This window comes from Antedon bifida, chromosome 11 (genome assembly GCF_963402885.1).
Source record: "Antedon bifida chromosome 11, ecAntBifi1.1, whole genome shotgun sequence".
Classification (NCBI taxonomy): Eukaryota; Metazoa; Echinodermata; class Crinoidea; order Comatulida; family Antedonidae; genus Antedon; species Antedon bifida.
In genome coordinates this window covers 1,211,469-1,231,481 of record NC_136236.1, presented here as the reverse complement: position 1 = coordinate 1,231,481, position 20,013 = coordinate 1,211,469, and the positions used below count along the sequence as shown (strand labels likewise).

At 34.4% G+C, this 20,013-nt stretch overlaps 1 long non-coding RNA gene across 1 annotated transcript; it reads left to right on the top strand.

The window, feature by feature from the left end:
* Nucleotides 1-458: 458 nt before the first annotated feature.
* Nucleotides 459-3,251, top strand: LOC144855680 (uncharacterized). The gene is made up of 3 exons (XR_013614850.1): nucleotides 459-1,837; nucleotides 2,160-2,224; nucleotides 2,362-3,251. It is a non-coding gene; the product is annotated as an uncharacterized LOC144855680 (long non-coding RNA).
* Nucleotides 3,252-20,013: the final 16,762 nt, after the last annotated feature.

Below are 20,013 nucleotides of genomic sequence, written 5' to 3'. Positions count from 1 at the left end.
TTGGAGATTTTCTTTTTATATTTGTCAATAAATAACTTAGTATTGGTTACCTTACTTGTAGGCCTATTTATTTTAATAACTGGTAACCATTTAAAAGAAGCATCCATTAATCGTACTATAAATATTATTTCCATTTACGTAGGCCTAAATTCATTTGATGATGGTGTAAATAAAATTAATTCTATTTCATACTTTCTTACTTTTTATCTTTTCAGAAATTGAGTTTTTCTATTTTTCTTTTGTAGATTTCCTTTTTTTATCTTTCAATAAATAACTTATAAAAACACTATTATAAATTTACAATTGTCATGTAGTACAGTATCGGTTACCTTACTTGTAGGCCTATTTATTTTGATAATCGGTAACCGTTTAAAAGAAACATAACTGAACCCACCTAACAATGTTTTTTTTCAGGTTAATCAAAAAATGTATTTTTATCTTTTCAGAGATTGGAGTTTTGCTTTCGGAGATTTTCTTTTATCTTTCAATAAATAACTTATAAAAACGCTATTATAAATTTACAATTCTCATTTAGTATTGGTTATCTTACTTGTAGACCTATTTATTTTAATAAACGGAAACCGTTTAAAGAAACGCAACTGGACCCATTTTGATTGTACCATAACAAATATTATTTCCATTTATGTAGAAATTCTACGTAGCCCTAAATCTATTTGATGATGGTGCAAATAACATTAATTATATTTCATAATTTACAACCCAAACCAGTTATCATAATGTGCAACTAACAATATTTATTCTTTTTCAGGTTAATCAAATGTATTTTTATCTTTTCAGAGATTGGAGTTTTTCTATTTTTCTTTTGGAGATTTTCTTTTTAAATCTTTAAATAAATAACTTAGTATTGGTTACCTTACTTGTAGGCCTATTTATTTAATAACTGGTATCCGTTTAAAAGAAACACAAAAGATTGTACCATAAATATTATTTCCATTTACGTAGGCCTAAATCCATTTGATGATGGTATAAATAAAATGAATTCTATTCCATAATTTCCAACCCAACCCAGTTAATATCATAATGTGCAACTAACAATATTTATTCTTTTTCAGGTTAATCAAATGTATTTTTATATTTTCAGAGATTGGAGTTTTTCTTTTGGAGATATTCTTTTTATACCTTTAAATAAATAACTTATAAAAATGCAATTATACATTTTCATAGTATTAGTTACCTTACTTGTAGGCATATTTATTTTAATCTGGTAACCATTTAAAAGAAACATAACTGGACCCACCTAACAATATTTTATGTTTCAGGTTAATCAAATGTATTTTTATTTTTTCAGAGAGTGGCGTTTTGCTTTCGGCAATTTTCTTTTTTATCTTTCAATAAATAACTTATGAAAACGCTATTATAAATTTACAATTCTCATATAGTATTGGTTACCTTACTTGTAGGCCTATTTATTTAACTGGTAACCATTTAAAAGAAGCACCCATTTTAATCGTACCATAAATATTATTATCATTTACGTAGGCCTAAATCCATTTGATGATGGTGTAAATAAAATTAATTCTATTTCATACTTCCTACCCAAACCAGTTACCATAATGTGCGAATAAAAATATTTATTCTTTTTCAGGTTATCAAATGTATTTTTATCTTTTCAGACTTTTGGAGATTTTCTTTTTTTATCTTTCAATAAATAACTTATAAAAACGTTATTATAAATTTACATTTAGTATTGGTTACCTTATTTTAATAATCGGTAACCGTTTAAAAGAATCAAATGTATTTTTATTTTTTCAGAGATTGGAGATATTTTTTGTACAAATAGAATTTTACGTTTTCACGTAAATACATTATATCATAGGTAGGTATGTCGTATTAAACATTTAATATCCTGCAAAATATGGTATCAAACTAAGACAATATAGAATGACTGTAATAATCTTTGTTTTGTTTCGATTGGTACGTATGCCCAAGACCAACAATTAAATATCCCTGTATTCTAATATTATTTTGTACAGATTACAGATCAGATTACGTATAACTATCTAGAGTATGCCAATACTATATATTTGTTTATATGCCTATTTCTAACCTCAACAGTGACGGAAGCCTCTTACTAAATTAAAAAATCTAAGCAATGTTTAAAATGTAATTTTCAGAATTTCTTTTTGTTTTTTTCCTAGACTGAGTAATGAACGTAGTGTATGCCATCGTTGTATAAAAACTGTATCAAATACATCACGTAAATGTAAGTCCAATAATGTAGAGTCCATTGTTATAACAACAATTTTGCTTTTAATATTTTTGTGACATTTGTGATCTACAATACATAGAAAATGTGGACATTAGGCATATAATTGCTGTATTTTATTATATTTTGTAGAGATTGGGAACGCGCGACAAGAACCGAACAACGCGCGACAAGAACCGAACAACGCGCGACAAGAACCGAACAACGCGCGACAAGAACCGAACAACGCGCAACATGAACCGAACAACGCGCGACATGAACCGGACAACACGCGACAAGAACCGCACGACAAGAACCGCACAACGCACGACAAGAACCGGTAAAAGTACGAGAACCGGACAAAATACGAGACAGCATTGACGGTCAACGAGGCAGACGATGACAAATATATTGTGTTGTGAAATAAAAATGTATCTTATTTTAATCGAAGTAAACACTTTAAAATGTCCATAATTCATCAATACAACTATGCTAACTCTCTTAACCATTTTTCTTCATTTTTTCTAATTCACTAGTTCGTTTGTACTACTTGTTGTTTGTTGGCTTTCATGTAATGGTATCCCTCTTTTATTTTACATCCCTCTCTCCATACCCCCTTTCTTAGCTTGTGGGTAAGGTATGTAAGTAGACTAGATATGGAAATAAGTCCTATGTATGCAAGTTTAAGTAGGTCATGTATGTAAGTAGATCATGTATATAAGTCCTATGTAAGTAAGTTCAGGTATGCAAGTCCTATGTAAGTAAGTCCAGGTATGTAAGTAGGTCATATAATTAAGTCCAGGTATTTAAGTAGGTCATGTATGTAAGTTCTATGTAAGTAAGTCCAGGTAAAGTAGGAGATGATACCATTACATGTCTGCTTATTGTTTAAACTTGTGTGTTACCAGCTAATATTTTACTATCATTTCACTTTATATCTTCTTCATATTAACAGCACTGTAATATTGATAACTATTATAATACCTATTAATCAGGAAAACTAAAAACATAAATATATTTATACTTGTTGATTGATATTATTATGAATAAATATAATCCAATATCATTATACATACTTTATGCCTATTGCTGTTTTTATTTATTAATAAATTAAACATTAATTCTAAAATTATTTATTATATATATATTTTTCTAAATGCTTTCCATTTATAATTGAGATTAAATTGTTGACAATGTTGACGGTGAAGGTTGAAGTTTGTTCAAAAATTGATTTATAAATCAACGTTGTAAAATCACAATATTATTATCATTATTTCATATTTGTAAATTATTTAATAAAAATATCCAATGTGAATGACTGGTAAAAGTTGTCCATTTGTTTAGAACCCAAATTATTTCATATTATAAATAAAGAACCAATTTTAAAAAGTGTCCTTGCTTATTATAGAATTGAACATTATTGTAAGGCCGGTTTGTTTTATTGTATGTACCTCAATTTACCTCTATGTAATATCACATTACATTTATTACTACAGGTAGTAGAGTATTTCCAGAAACTGAAAAGAGCGGTAAATTAAAATATAAGAGCCCTTTTAGTATATAGCGCCTAATATAATGTTTCTAAGTGCTTTACACAAACAAAAATGATCCATAAAATATCCCAACGATAAAAAAGGAAGAAAAGCAGAGCACTTTGAATCTCGCCGAAACAAGTATTCAAAAAGAAGGAAAGAGATGTTGATTAACCACTAAAAAATCGATTGATGTTGCCTCTTTAATTATTATTCCAAAGACGAGCAGATGAAAAGATCTGTTGCCATAGAAGAAAATAATAATACATTCTAATAACTCGTTCATAAACACTTGCTAACGTCAATAAAATAATTCATCTTTTATTGAAATCTCAATTGAGAATTGAATTGTGGTTTTTTCCTTTCATCATCAAAATCATTTAAATCAATGTATCAATGCATACAAAGAAGACAATAACATTGAACACTTTGCAATCCAAAATATTATTTAAATTATTTAAAGAATATTATAGACAATCATCGACATTATTCACGTATAAATTCATACACTTATTTGATTGATTATTTTAAAATGTAAACATCAATTAAGTTTAAAATTAATTAATATCAAGATAAAATAATCATAAATTAAAAGTTCGGAAGCTTGTTTTGTCTTCACAATGAGGCATTCATTCTATTTAAAATGATTAATTGAACGTTTATTTACAGATGATTTTTTCGACGTAGTTAAAGTAACTAATTTAACGTATATTTATGTCTAAATGATGCGATGTTTAACTATAATTTAATATCGTTATTGTCATTATATTACTTTAGTAGTTAATACAAATTAAAAAATAATCCGTTTTTCTGTAATGATATTATGATCACTCTAAATCAAACGCTACAGACAACCGCTTGTACATAATTCTATTCTTATTAAGTAAGTTTTAAAGATCACTTTAAAATCACTGGTTACGATGCTTTATTATTATGTTAAATTCAATCTATTACAAATTAATTTTTCACTATGTCGTTTTAAAGCGAAAATAAATATCGCTCCCGTGCTTTCTGTGTATAGGCCTAGTCAATTCCGGTAAAATTAAATTCTGAATGTATATTTTATTTATACAAGTCTACTAAACAGTTCACACTATTTATTTTATATTTAAAAATGATAAAAATATTAAATTATTCACAATTTGAGTTTATATTTTTCCATGTTTTACCATTTACATGGCGATTTAAATCCATGTACGTTTCGACGCCTGTCCGATTAAAATCGCGCGCTTCCATCATCACCAAGTCCATCTCGTCAGGTACCAGCACAGCTCTCGAACCACCAACCACTACAGCAAACCTACGTACGTCTGACTCTCCGAGCCACATAACAACTTACTGGAAGTCTAAGTTAATTTGTACCCGATAAACATAAGCATCAATCGTTTGACGAATTTTGCCTTCCATTATACTGAATCAATACCTTATTTGACGAATTTTGCCTTCCATAATACTGAATCAATACTTTATTTGACGAATTTTGCCTTCCATAATACTGAATCAATACCTTGTTTCGACGAATTTTGTCTTCCATAATACTGAATCAATACTTTATTTGACGAATTTTGCCTTCCATAATACTGAATCAATACTTTATTTGACGAATTTTGCCTTCCATAATACTGAATCAATACCTTGTTTTGACGAATTTTGCCTTCCATAATACTGAATCAATACTTTATTTTACGAATTGTCTTTTTAAAATGTTTCAAAGAATATACTGTTAGAATTAAGTATAAATTAAATAAAATATTTTCCGTTTTTCAGTGATATTGTACAAAAAACGAATCTTGCATCTTCAAGTGAAATCCAAGAAACATCATTTCTTTTATTTGTCTCCCGATACAAAATGAAAAAAAAACACCAATACATATTTTGTTTATTTTGTTATTTATAAATAACAAATCGAATCGAAATCGAGTCAAAAACAAAACAATGTTTTGCGCAGATAAGAAAATGATTCCATTACAGACCTTTTTTATTTTACCTATCAATTACTGTTTTTACCGAATTTTGTAATGATAAAATAAGATCTTTTGTTTGTTTTGCATTTGTGTGTTTATTTTCTATTATTGAAAGAGTTAATTGTAATGTCAGCAGTCGACCGGTCGACAAGGGATACAAGGCTGGAATTGAAGCGATATCACATTAATATTACACCGGTAATGATGATCGTAATGGTATAGTATTTTCTGCAGCAGCACATGCATATTCAAGATTGCCGCGTCACGTCTGGGAATAGCTCATTTAAATATCAATGCATCACTGCACACAATAACAACAAACATGGAATAATAATTGGCTCTGCACGTCGTCGACAACAGAAATTTAAGGACATTTGCTAGCGTAAATTCTTAGGACGTGAAACAATGATGTTTTAAAGGTAAGCAATAGTTTTAAACAATATAGATTTAGATGTTATTAATAAAAGCCCGGTAGTTGGCTAGGCCTAGCATCGAGTCAAACTAGCCTCAACTCCTCCCAATAGGAAGCACGTGGTTGATATAGCTTAATATTGGGGTAACAAATTGGTATTAATACGGATTTATTTGGAGATTAAACATTGTTTAATTAGACTAACATCTTCTTTAGCAATCTGTCTTTATTTAAGAAGTTTTTTGAGTAGATTTAATGTGTGGATTGCAATTAAATCTCATCAATAAATTAATTTTTAAAGTTTCATATTTCCATAATGCAAAATGGTTTTTAATTGGTACAGTTAACTTATTGCTACAGGTACAGGTAAATTCGTGCAGGAAACTTAATTACATTGTAGGGTAGAGGGAACTGAATCGGTACGGGTCACCTAAGCCACTTTATTTGTACTGCACAGGCAATTAACTATTATTATTATTATTATTATTATTATTATTATTATTATAATTATAATTATTGTTGGTCACATTGAGGCTAGCATTGTGAATTTCATTTAAACAGGGCCCTATTATTAATTCGTACACGTAGTGTTACGGGTAATAGTACAGCTTAATTGGTAAACGTTGTCTTTATTAGTACAGGAGCTAACTTGGTACAACCAACTTTATTAGTACAAGCTTTATTAGTACAGCTTAGTTGATATAGGAGCTTAATTGTTACGGATAGCTCAATTGAGTTCAGGTTTTTAGTACAGCTTAATTGGTGGTAGTGGTACTGCAGGTCTCATCCGTAATTCGTACACGTAGTGATCATACAGATGAATTTGTACAGGGGCTTCATTGGTATAGGTACTCATTGGGTACACTCAACTTTATTGGTACATGAGCTTTGGTACAGGCACCTTCATTGGGTACAAGCAACTTTATTAGTACAAGATCTTAATTGAGTTCAGGCAACTTTATTAGTACAGGAGCTTTATTGGTACAGGTACCTTCGTTGGGTACAAGCAACTTTATTAGTACAGGAGATTTATTGGTACAGGTACCTTCATTGGGTACACGCAACTTTATTAGTACAGGAGCTTTGGTACAGGTACCTTCGTTGAGTACACGCAACTTTATTAGTACAGGAGCTTTGGTACAGGTACCTTCATTGGGTACAAGCAACTTTATTACTACAGGAGCTTTATTGGTACAGGTACCTTCATTGGGTACACGCAACTAATTATGATATTATCATTAACGTTTGGTCTCAGGTACCTTCGTTGAGTACAAGCAACGTTTTTAGTACAGCTTAATTGGTGGTAGTAGTACTGCAGGTTTCATCGGTAATTCGTACACGTAGTGATCATGAATTTGTACAGGGGCTTCATTGGTATAGGTACTCATTGGGTACACTCAACTTTATTGGTACATGAGCTTTGGTACAGGCACCTTGGGTACAAGCAACTTTATTAGTACAGGATCTTAATTGAGTTCAGGCAACTTTATTAGTACAGGAGCTTTATTGGTACAGGTACCTTCATTGGGTACACTCAACTAATTACGATATTATCATTAACGTTTGGTCTCAGGTACCTTCGTTGAGTACAAGCAACGTTTTTAGTACAGCTTAATTGGTGGTAGTAGTACTGCAGGTTTCATCCGTAATTCGTACACGTAATGATCATACAGATGAATTTGTACAGGGGCTTCATTGGTATAGGTACTCATTGGGTACACTCAACTTTATTGTACATGAACTTTGGTACAGGCACCTTGGGTACAAGCAACTTTATTAGTACAGGATCTTAATTGAGTTCAGGCAACTTTATTAGTACAGGATATTTTTAAGAAACTATGTATTAAATAATTTTATGAGCATCTTTTTAACTTGGATTTTTAAGCATAATTTTGTATTTTTAATGTATGGTTCTCACATTTTAGTATTTTTAGACTGTTTAATTTTAGCAATTTTTAAGAAACTATGTATTATATAATTATGTATATTGTTATGTTTTATGCTGGACCTTTTGAAAAACAACAATGTCTCCTTTGTGGGACAACGTTGATATTGTCATCCAGTAGAAATATGTTTATAAATAAATAAATAAAAATTTATTGGTACAGGTACCTTCATTGGGTACACGCAACTTTATTAGTACAGGAGCTTTGGTACAGGTACCTTCGTTGGGTACACGCAACTTTATTAGTACAGGAGCTTTGGTACAGGTACCTTTATTGGGTACAAGCAACTTTATTAGTACAGGAGCTTTATTAGTACAGGTACCTTCGTTGGGTACAAGCAACTTTATTAGTACAGGAGCTTTGGTACAGGTACCTTCGTTGGGTACAAGCAACTTTATTAGTACAGGAGATTTATTGGTACAGGTACCTTCATTGGGTACACGCAACTTTATTAGTACAGGAGCTTTGGTACAGGTACCTTCGTTGGGTACACGCAACTTTATTAGTACAGGAGCTTTATTGGTACAGGTACCTTCGTTGGGTACAAGCAACTTTATTAGTACAGGAGATTTATTGGTACATGTACCTTCATTGGGTACACCAACTAATTACGATATTATCATTAACGTTTGGTCTCAGGTACCTTCGCTGAGTACAAGCAATGTTTTTAGTACAGCTTAATTGGTGGTAGTAGTACTGCAGGTTTCATCCGTAATTCATATACTCATACAGATGAATTTGTACAGGGGCTTCATTGGTATAGGTACTCATTGGGTACACTCAACTTTATTGGTACATGAGCTTTGGTACAAGTACATTCATTGGGTACAAGCAACTTTATTAGTACAGGAGCTTAATTGAGTACAGGCAACTTTTTTGTACAGGAGCTTTGGTACAGGTACCTTCATTGGGTACAAGCAACTTTATTGGTACATGAGCTTTGGTACAAGCAACTTTATTAGTACAGGATCTTAATTGAGTTCAGGCAACTTTATTAGTACAGGAGCTTTATTGGTACAGGTACCTTCGTTGGGTACAAGCAACTTTATTAGTACAGGAGATTTATTGGTACAGGTACCTTCATTGGGTACACGCAACTTTATTAGTACAGGAGCTTTGGTACAGGTACCTTCGTTGGGTACACGCAACTTTATTAGTACAGGAGCTTTGGTACAGGTACCTTCGTTGGGTAAAAGCAACTTTATTAGTACAGGAGATTTATTGGTACAGGTACCTTCATTGGGTACACGCAACTAATTACGATATTATCATTAACGTTTGGTCTGAGGTACCTTCGCGGAGTACAAGCAACGTTTTTAGTACAGCTTAATTGGTGGTAGTAGTACTGCAGGTTTCATCCGTAATTCTTACACGTGGTGATCATACAGATGAATTTGTACAGGGGCTTCATTGGTATAGGTACTCATTGGGTACACTCAACTTTATTGGTACATGAGCTTTGGTACAGGCACCTTCATTGGGTACAAGCAACTTTATTAGTACAGGAGCATTGGTACAGGTACCTTCGTTGGGTACAAGCAACTTTATTAGTACAGGAGCATTGGTACAGGTACCTTCGTTGGGTACAAGCAACTTTATTAGTACAGGAGCTTTGGTACAGGCACCTTCATGGGGTAAACGCAACTTTATTTGTACAGGAGCTTTGGTACAGGTACCTTCATTGGGTACAAGCAACTTTATTAGTACAGGATCTTAATTGAGTACACTGACAGGCAACTTTATTAGTACAGGAGCTTTGGTACAGGTACCTTCATTGTGTACAGGCAACTTTATTAGTACAGGAGTTTTGGTACAGGTACCTTCATTGTGTACAAGCAACTTTATTAGTACAGGAGCTTTATTGAGTACAAGCAACTTTATTAGTACAGGAGCTTTATTGAGTACAGGCAACTTTATTAGTACGGTACAGGTGCTTACTTTAGTTGGGCAACTTTAACTATTATTAATATCATTATTGTTTTGTGACATTGTGGCTATGTCTTATAATGTAAATAGGGCCCTATTAATAATTCGTTCACGCATTTATACAGGTTTATATGGTACAGATAACTTTATTAGCTTACTTGTTGAAAGGGCAACTTAAATATTATTATTAATCATTTTTATTTTGTGACATTGTGGCCCTAGCTGTGTCTTAGAATGTTAAATAGGGCACTATTATTAATTGGTACACGTATACGTGACTTTTTAGCAACTTAATTAATACAGACATTATTCAGCTTAATTTGTAGGTCAGGAAACTGATTGACATCTTCTTTAGCAATCTGTCTTTATTTAAGCAGTTTTTTGAGTAGATTTAATTTGTGGATTTAAATTAAATCGATAATAGTTTATTTACTCAAAATCAAATAGCCTTGTATATAAATTTCATCAATCAATCAATTTTTAAAGTTTCATATTTCCATAATGCAAAATGGTTTTTAATTGGTACAGTTAACTTATTGGTACAGGTACAGGTAAATTCGTGCAGGCAACTTAATTACATTGTAGGGTAGAGGGAACTGAATTGGTACGGGTCACCTAAGCCACTTTATTTGTACTGCACAGGCAAATATTATTATTATAATTATGGTTGGTCACATTGAGGCTAGCATTGTGAATTTCATGTAAACAGAGCCATATTATTAATTCGTACACGTAGTGTTACGGGTATTAGTACAGCTTAATTGGTAAACGTTGTCTTTATTAGTACAGGAGCTAACTTGGTACAACCAACTTTATTAGTACAAGCTTTATTAGTACAGCTTATTTGATATAGGAGCTTAATTGGTACAAGCAATTTTATTAGTACAGGATCTTAATTGAGTTCAGGCAACTGTATTAGTACAGGAGCTTTATTGGTACAGGTACCTTCATTGGGTACACGCAACTGTATTAGTACAGGAGCTTTGGTACAGGTACCTTCATTGGGTACACGTAACTAAATACGATATTATCATTAACGTTTGGTCTCAGGTACCTTCGTTGAGTACAAGCAACGTTTTTAGTACAGCTTAATTGGTGGTAGTAGTACTGCAGGTTTCATCCGTAATTCTTACACGTAGTGATCATACAGATGAATTTGTACAGGGACTTCATTGGTATAGGTACTCATTGGGTACACTCAACTTTATTGGTACAGGAGCTTTGGTACAGGTAACTTCATTGGGTACACTCAACTTTATTAGTACAGAATCTTAATTGAGTTCAGGCAACTTTATTAGTACAGGAGCTTTGGTACAGGTACCTTCATTGGGTACACGCAACTTTATTAGTACATGATCCTAATTGAAGTACAGGCAACTTTATTAGTACAGGAGCTTTGGTACAGGTACCTTCTTTGGGTACACGCAACTTTATTAGTACAGGAGCTTTGGTACAGGTACCTTCGTTGGGTACATCAACTTTATTAGTACAGGAGCTTTGGTACAGGTACCTTCATTGGGTACAAGCAACTTTATTAGTAAAGGATCTTAATTGAGTTCAGGCAACTTTATTAGTACAGGAGCTTTATTGGTACAGGTACCTTCATTGGGTACACGCAACTAATTACGATATTATCATTAACGTTTAGTCTCAGGTACCTTCGTTTAGTACAAGCAACGTTTTTAGTACAGCTTAATTGGTGGTAGTAGTACTGCAGGTTTCATCCGTAATTCGTACACGTAGTGATCATACAGATGAATTTGTACAGGGGCTTCATTGGTATAAGCAACTTTATTAGTACAGGAGCTTTGGTACAGGCACCTTCATTGGGTAATCGCAACTTTATTAGTACAGGAGCTTTGGTACAGGTACCTTCGTTGGGTACAAGCAACTTTATTAGTACAGGAGGAGCTTTGGTACAGGCACTTTCATTAGGTAAACGCAACTTTATTTGTACAGGAGCTTTGGTACAGGTACCTTCATTGGGTACAAGCAACTTTATTAGTACAGGATCTTAATTGAGTACAGGCAACGTTATTAGTACAGGAGCTTTGGTATAGGTACCTTCATTGTGTACAAGCAACTTTATTAGTACAGGAGCTTTATTGAGTACAAGCAACTTTATTAGTACAGGAGCTTCATTGGGTACAAGCAACTTTATTAGTACAGGATCTTAATTGAATACAGGCAACTTTATTAGTACAGGAGCTTTGGTACAGGTACCTTCATTGTGTACAGGCAACTTTATTAGTACAGGAGCTTTGGTACAGGTACCTTCATTGTGTACAAGCAACTTTATTAGTACAGGATCTTAATTGAGTTCAGGCAACTTTGTTAGTACAGGAGCTTTGGTATAGGTACCTTCATTTGGTACACGCAACTAATTACGATATTATCATTAACGTTTAGTCTCAGGTACGTTTAGTACAAGCAACGTTTTTAGTACAGCTTAATTGGTGGTAGTAGTACTGCAGGTTTCATCCGTAATTCGTACACGTAGTGATCATACAGATGAATTTGTACAGGGGCTTCATTGGTATAAGCAACTTTATTAGTACAGAAGCTTTGGTACGTACAGGTACCTTCATTGAATACAGGCAACTTTATTAGTACAGGATCTTAATTGAGTACAGGCAACTTTGTTAGTACAGGAGCTTTGGTACAGTACCTTCATTGGGTACAACCAACTTTATTAGTACAGGAGCTTTGGTACAGGTACCTTCGTTGAGTACAAGCAATTTATTAGTACAAGAGCTTTGGTACAAGCAACTAATTACGATATTATCATTAACGTTTGGTCTCATTGTGACTAGTTTTGCCTTTGAATTACATACAGGACCCTATTAATAATTCGCACACGTCCTTTTCTACAGGTTTATAGGGTACAGGCAACTTTATTAGTACGGTACAGGTGCTTACTTTAGTTGGGCAACTTAACTATTATTAATATCATTATTGTTTTGTGACAGTGTGGCTCTAGCTGTGTCTTAGAATGTAAATAGGACCCTATTAATAATTCGTTCACGCATTTATACAGGTTTATATGGTACAGGCAACTTTATTAGCTTACTTAGTTGTAAGGGCAACTTAAATATTATTATTAATCATTTTTATTTTGTGACATTGTGGCCCTAGCTGTGTCTTAGAATGTTAAATAGGGCACTATTATTAATTCGTAGACGTATACGTGACTTTATAGCAACTTTATTAATACAGACATTAATCAGCTTAATTTGTAGGAAACTGATTTATTATCTCTGTTTGGTCGCGACATTGTGTCCCCATTGTGCCTATTTTTAATTCGTTCACGTAGTATAACTTTGTATAGTGTACAGGCACCTTTACTGGTAGGCTACAGGGGCTTAATTGGTACCTTCATTGGGTACAAGCACTAGTAATTACAAAAACTTATTATCATTATTGTTTGGTCATTGTGGCTTGCTTTTCCTAGGATTGCATGTAAATTTATTTATAATTCGCACTTTATTTTGTAGGACTTTATTAACTACTGACAAATTGTTAAAGAAGATAGGCCACAATATATTTTAAATACACATTTTCAAATTATTTAGATTTCAAACGTAGAATATTAAACTAGTAACTAATTTAACATTTAATAGGCTACATATAATAATGTTTCTCCTCCCCCATTACTCTGGCCCTACTCCGTCCCATTTGAAATTGACATATATTTAATACTTTTTGATTTAAATTGAAAATTAAATACAAATTAATGTCCAAATGTTAGTCTAAATCGTTGTCTTTGCCTGATTAATCAAAACTTTTGAAAATATGTCAGTCTAAACCGCCGTTTTTCTGTGTTTTACCATTTATATGTCGTTCCAAACCGTTGATATTCCGTGTTTTACCATTTTCTCATTTTAAAAACATGTCAGTCCAAACCGCCTATTTTCCGTGTTTTACCATTTACATGTCGGTCCAAACCGCAAATTTTCCATGTTTTACCAAAATGAGATGGTAAAACATGGAAAATTGGCGGTTTGGACCGACATTTTAAAAAATTTCTGATTTTTGACCGAAGGTTTAACACTTCGAAAATTTTTTTTTTTTCTTCCAGGTTGATTTTTGGCTTAACGTGCTATGCTACCTGCTATGGATCTAGAGATCGCGGGATCGATTCCCGCTATGGGCAAAAAAAAAAAATAAATAAAAAAAAAATAAATAAAAATTTGAATAAAATTATTTTCTCATCTTCTTTCAAATCCTCCTCCGCTTCTCCTCCTCCGCTTCTCCTCCACCACACTTCTCCTCCACCACACTTCTCCTCCACCACTATCCGTTTCCCTGTCCGTTTCCGTTTCCCTGTCCGTTTTCGATGCCTGTCCGTATCCGATGCCTGTCCGATTGCCTGTCCGTATCCGATTCCCTGTCCGTTTTCGATGCCTGTCCGTATCCGATGCCTGTCCGATTGCCTGTCCGTATCCGATTCCCTGTCCGTATCCGATGCCTGTCCGATTGCCTGTCCGATTGCCTGTCCGATTGCCTGTCCGTATCCGATTCCCTGTCCGTATCCGATGCCTGTCCGATTGCCTGTCCGTATCCGATTCCCTGTCCGTTTTCGATGCCTGTCCGTATCCGATGCCTGTCCGTATCGATTGCCTGTCCGAGTCAATTCCAAGTGCACCTTCAGGTCCACCTCCAGTCACAGCTCTCAAACCACCGACCACGTCAGCCATACGTCTGTCCCTCTGAGCTACCTAGGAACTTACTGAAAGTGTAAGGTAATTTGTACGCCATAAACTTATATAAGCATCAATCGAAACACGAAGGTTCTTATTTTTTTTTTTTTTTAAGTTAATAAGTTCACTTGTGTAGCGCAGCGGTTAGTGCTACTGTATAGTGATCAGAGGTTCACGGGTTCGAGTCCCAGTGATACCACACTATTTACTTTTATTGTTGTAAATTAAATTCAATTTATATTAAAAAAAATGTACTTTGTCGGGTTTGAACCCTCGCCAAAGCACACATGTTCAGATCCAATTACATTAGTACTCTCCAACGAGCTACTTGAGGATTTGATGACCAACTAAAGATTCTAAAATACTTTATATTTTATACATTTAAATTAATACAAAGGTTCTTAATTTTTTTTTTTTAATAGTTTAAAAGTTAACTTGTGTGGTGCAACGGGTAGTGCCATAGTCTAACGACTAAAGGGTTGCTGGTTCGAACCACAGTATTTTTATATTTTTAATTGAATTCAATTCAATATAATAAAAATGTACCTGGTTGGATTCGAACCCTTTCTAAACGGGCAAAGGTTTAGATCCAAGTGCAGTGGTCTTAACCACCTGAGCCACTTGGAATTTCGATGGATCGCCGCAAATTCTAAGATACTTTATACATTGTAATTGACACAATTTATATATAAATTTAAATGTACCTAGTAGGATTCGAACCCCTTCTAAACGGACAAAGGTTTAGGTCCAAGTGCAGTGGTCTTAACCACCTGAGCCACTTGGGATTTCGATGGATCGCCGCAAATTCTAAGATACTTTATACATTGTAATTGACACAATTTATATATAAATTTAAATGTACCTGGTTGGATTCGAACCCCTTCTAAACGGACAAAGGTTTAGATCCAAGTGCAGTGGTCTTAACCACCTGAGCCACTTGGGATTTCGATGGATCGCCGCAAATTCTAAGATACTTTATACATTGTAATTGACACAATTTTTATATAAATTTAAATGTACCTGGTTGGATTCGAACCCCTTCTAAACGGACAAAGTTTTAGATCCAAGTGCAGTGGTCTTAACCACCTGAGCCACTTGGAATTTCGATGGATCGCCGCAAATTCTAAGATACTTTATACATTGTAATTGACACAATTTCTATATAAATTTAAATGTACCTGGTTGGATTCGAACCCCTTCTAAACGGAAAAAGGATCAGATCCAAGTGCAGTGGTCTTAACCACCTGAGCCACTTGGAATTTTGATGGATCACCGCAAATTCTAAGATACTTTATACATTGTAATTGACACAATTTTTATATAAATTTAAATGTACATGGTGGGATTCGAACCCCTTCTAAACGGACAAAGGTTTAGATCCAAGTGCAGTGGTCTTAACCACCTGAGCCACTTGGAATTTCGATGGATCGCCGCAAATTCTAAGATACTTTATACATTGTAATTGACACAATTTTTATATAAATTTAAATGTACATGGTGGGATTCGAACCCCTTCTAAACGGACAAAGGTTTAGATCCAAGTGCAGTGGTCTTAACCACCTGAGCCACTTGGGATTTCGATGGATCGCCTCGAATTCTAAGATACTTTATACATTGTAATTGACACAATTTTTATATAAATTTAAATGTATCTGGTTGGATTCGAACCCCTTCTAAACGGACAAAGTTTTAGATCCAAGTGCAGTGGTCTTAACCACCTGAGCCACTTGGGATTTCGATGGATCGCCGCAAATTCTAAGATACTTCATACATTGTAATTGACCCAATTTATATATAAATTTAAATGTACCTGGTTGGATTCGAACCCCTTCTAAACGGACAAAGGTTTAGATCCAAGTGCAGTGGTCTTAACCACCTGAGCCACTTGGAATTTCGATGGATCGCCGCAAATTCTAAGATACTTTATACATTGTAATTGACACAATTTATATATAAATTTAAATGTACCTAGTAGGATTTGAACCCCTTCTAAACGGACAAAGGTTTAGGTCCAAGTGCAGTGGTCTTAACCACCTGAGCCACTTGAGATTTCAATGGACCGCAACAAATTCTAAGATACTTTATACATTGTAATTGACCCAATTTATATATAAATTGAAATGTACCTAGTAGGATTCGAACCCCTTCTAAATGGACAAAGGTTAGGTCCAAGTGCAGTGGTCTTAACCACCTGAGCCACTTGGGATTTCGATGAATCGCCGCAAATTCTAAGATACTTTATACATTGTAATTGACACAATTTATATATAAATTTAAATGTACCTAGTAGGATTCGAACCCCTTCTAAACGGACAAAAGTTTAGGTCCAAGTGCAGTGGTCTTAACCACCTGAGCCACTTGAGATTTCGATGGATCGCCGCAAATTCTAAGATACTTTATACATTGTAATTGACACAATTTATATATAAATTTAAATGTACCTGGTTGGATTCGAACCCCTTCTAAACGGACAAAGGTTTAGATCCAAGTGCAGTGGTCTTAACCACCTGAGCCACTTGGAATTTCGATGGATCGCCGCAAATTCTAAGATACTTTATACATTGTAATTGACACAATTTCTATATAAATTTAAATGTACCTGGTTGGATTCGAACCCCTTCTAAACGGACAAAGGATCAGATCCAAGTGCAGTGGTCTTAACCACCTGAGCCACTTGGAATTTTGATGGATCACCGCAAATTCTAAGATACTTTATACATTGTAATTGACACAATTTTTATATAAATTTAAATGTACCTGGTGGGATTCGAACCCCTTCTAAACGGACAAAGTTTTAGATCCAAGTGCAGTGGCCTTAACCACCTGAGCCACTTGGAATTTCGATGGATCGCCGCAAATTCTAAGATACTTTATACATTGTAATTGACACAATTTCTATATAAATTTAAATGTACCTGGTTGGATTCGAACCCCTTCTAAACGGAAAAAGGATCAGATCCAAGTGCAGTGGTCTTAACCACCTGAGCCACTTGGAATTTCGATGGATCACCGCAAATTCTAAGATACTTTATACATTGTAATTGACACAATTTTTATATAAATTTAAATGTACATGGTGGGATTCGAACCCCTTCTAAACGGACAAAGGTTTAGATCCAAGTGCAGTGGTCTTAACCACCTGAGCCACTTGGAATTTCGATGGATCGCCGCAAATTCTAAGATACTTTATACATTGTAATTGACACAATTTATATATAAATTGAAATGTACCTAGTAGGATTCGAACCCCTTCTAAACGGACAAAGGTTTAGGTCCAAGTGCAGTGGTCTTAACCACCTGAGCCACTTGGGATTTCGATGGATCGCCGCAAATTCTAAGATACTTTATACATTGTAATTGACACAATTTATATATAAATTTAAATGTACCTAGTAGGATTTGAACCCCTTCTAAACGGACAAAGGTTTAGGTCCAAGTGCAGTGGTCTTAACCACCTGAGCCACTTGGGATTTCGATGGATCGCCGCAAATTCTAAGATACTTTATACATTGTAATTGACCCAATTCATATATAAATTTAAATGTACCTAGTATGATTCGAACCCCTTCTAAACGGGCAAAGGTTTAGATCCAAGTACAGTGGTCTTAACCACCTGAGCCACTTGGGATTTCAATGGATCGCCGCAAATTCTAAGATACTTTATACCTTGTAATTGTCTAAATTTATATATAATTAACCAACTGTACCTGGTTGGATTCGAACCCCTTCTAAACAGGTAAAGGTTTAGATCCAAGTGCAGTGGTCTTAACCACCTGAGCCACTTGAGATTTCGATGGATCGCCGCAAATTCTAAGATACTTTATACCTTGTAATTGTCTAAATTTATATATAATTAACCAACTGTACCTGGTTGGATTCGAACCCCTTCTAAACAGGTAAAGGTTTAGATCCAAGTGCAGTGGTCTTAACCACCTGAGCCACTTGGGATTTCGATGGATCGCCGCAAATTCTAAGATACTTTATACCTTGTAATTGTCTAAATTTATATATAAATTTAAATGTACCTAGTATGATTCGAACCCCTTCTAAACGGGCAAAGGTTTAGATCCAAGTACAGTGGTCTTAACCACCTGAGCCACTTGGGATTTCAATGGATCGCCGCAAATTCTAAGATACTTTATACCTTGTAATTGTCTAAATTTATATATAATTAACCAACTGTACCTGGTTGGATTCGAACCCCTTCTAAACAGGTAAAGGTTTAGATCCAAGTGCAGTGGTCTTAACCACCTGAGCCACTTGGGATTTCGATGGATCGCCGCAAATTCTAAGATACTTTATACCTTGTAATTGTCTAAATTTATATATAAATTTAAACAACTGTACCTGGTTGGATTCGAACCCCTTCTAAACGGGCAAAGGTTTAGATCCGAGTGCAGTGGTCTTAACCACCTGAGCCACTTGGGATTTCGATGGATCGCCGCAAATTCTAAGATACTTTATACATTGTAATTGTCTAAATTTATATATAATTAAACAACTGTACCTGGTTGGATTCGAACCCCTTCTAAACGGGCAAAGGTTTAGATCCAAGTGCAGTGGTATTAACCACCTGAGCCACTTGGAATTTCGATGGATCGCCGCAATTTCTAAGATACTTTATACCTTGTAATTGTCTAAATTTATATAATATATAAATTATAATTAACCAACTGTACCTGGTTGGATTCGAACCCCTTCTAAACGGGTAAAGGTTTAGATCCAAGTGCAGTGGTCTTAACCACCTGAGCCACTTGGAATTTCGATGGATCGCCGCAAATTCTAAGATACTTTATACCTTGTAATTGTCTAAATTGATATATAAATTTAAACAACTGTACTTGGTTGGATTCGAACCCCTTCTAAACGGGCAAAGGTTTAGATCCGAGTGCAGTGGTCTTAACCACCTGAGCCACTTGGGATTTCGATGGATCGCCGCAAATTCTAAGATACTTTATACATTGTAATTGTCAAAATTTATATATAATTAAACAACTGTACCTGGTTGGATTCGAACCCCTTCTAAACGGGCAAAGGTTTAGATCCAAGTGCAGTGGTCTTAACCACCTGAGCCACTTGGGATTTCGATGGATCGCCGCAAATTCCAAGATACTTTATACCTTGTAATTGTCTAAATTTATATATAATTAACCAACTGTACCTGATTGGATTCGAACCCCTTCTAAACGGGTAAAGGTTTAGATCCAAGTGCAGTGGTCTTAACCACCTGAGCCACTTGGGATTTCGATGGTAGCGCACATCCAACATCAGGTAGCGCACGTCCAACATCAGGTAGCGCACGTCCAACATCAGGTAGCGCACGTCCA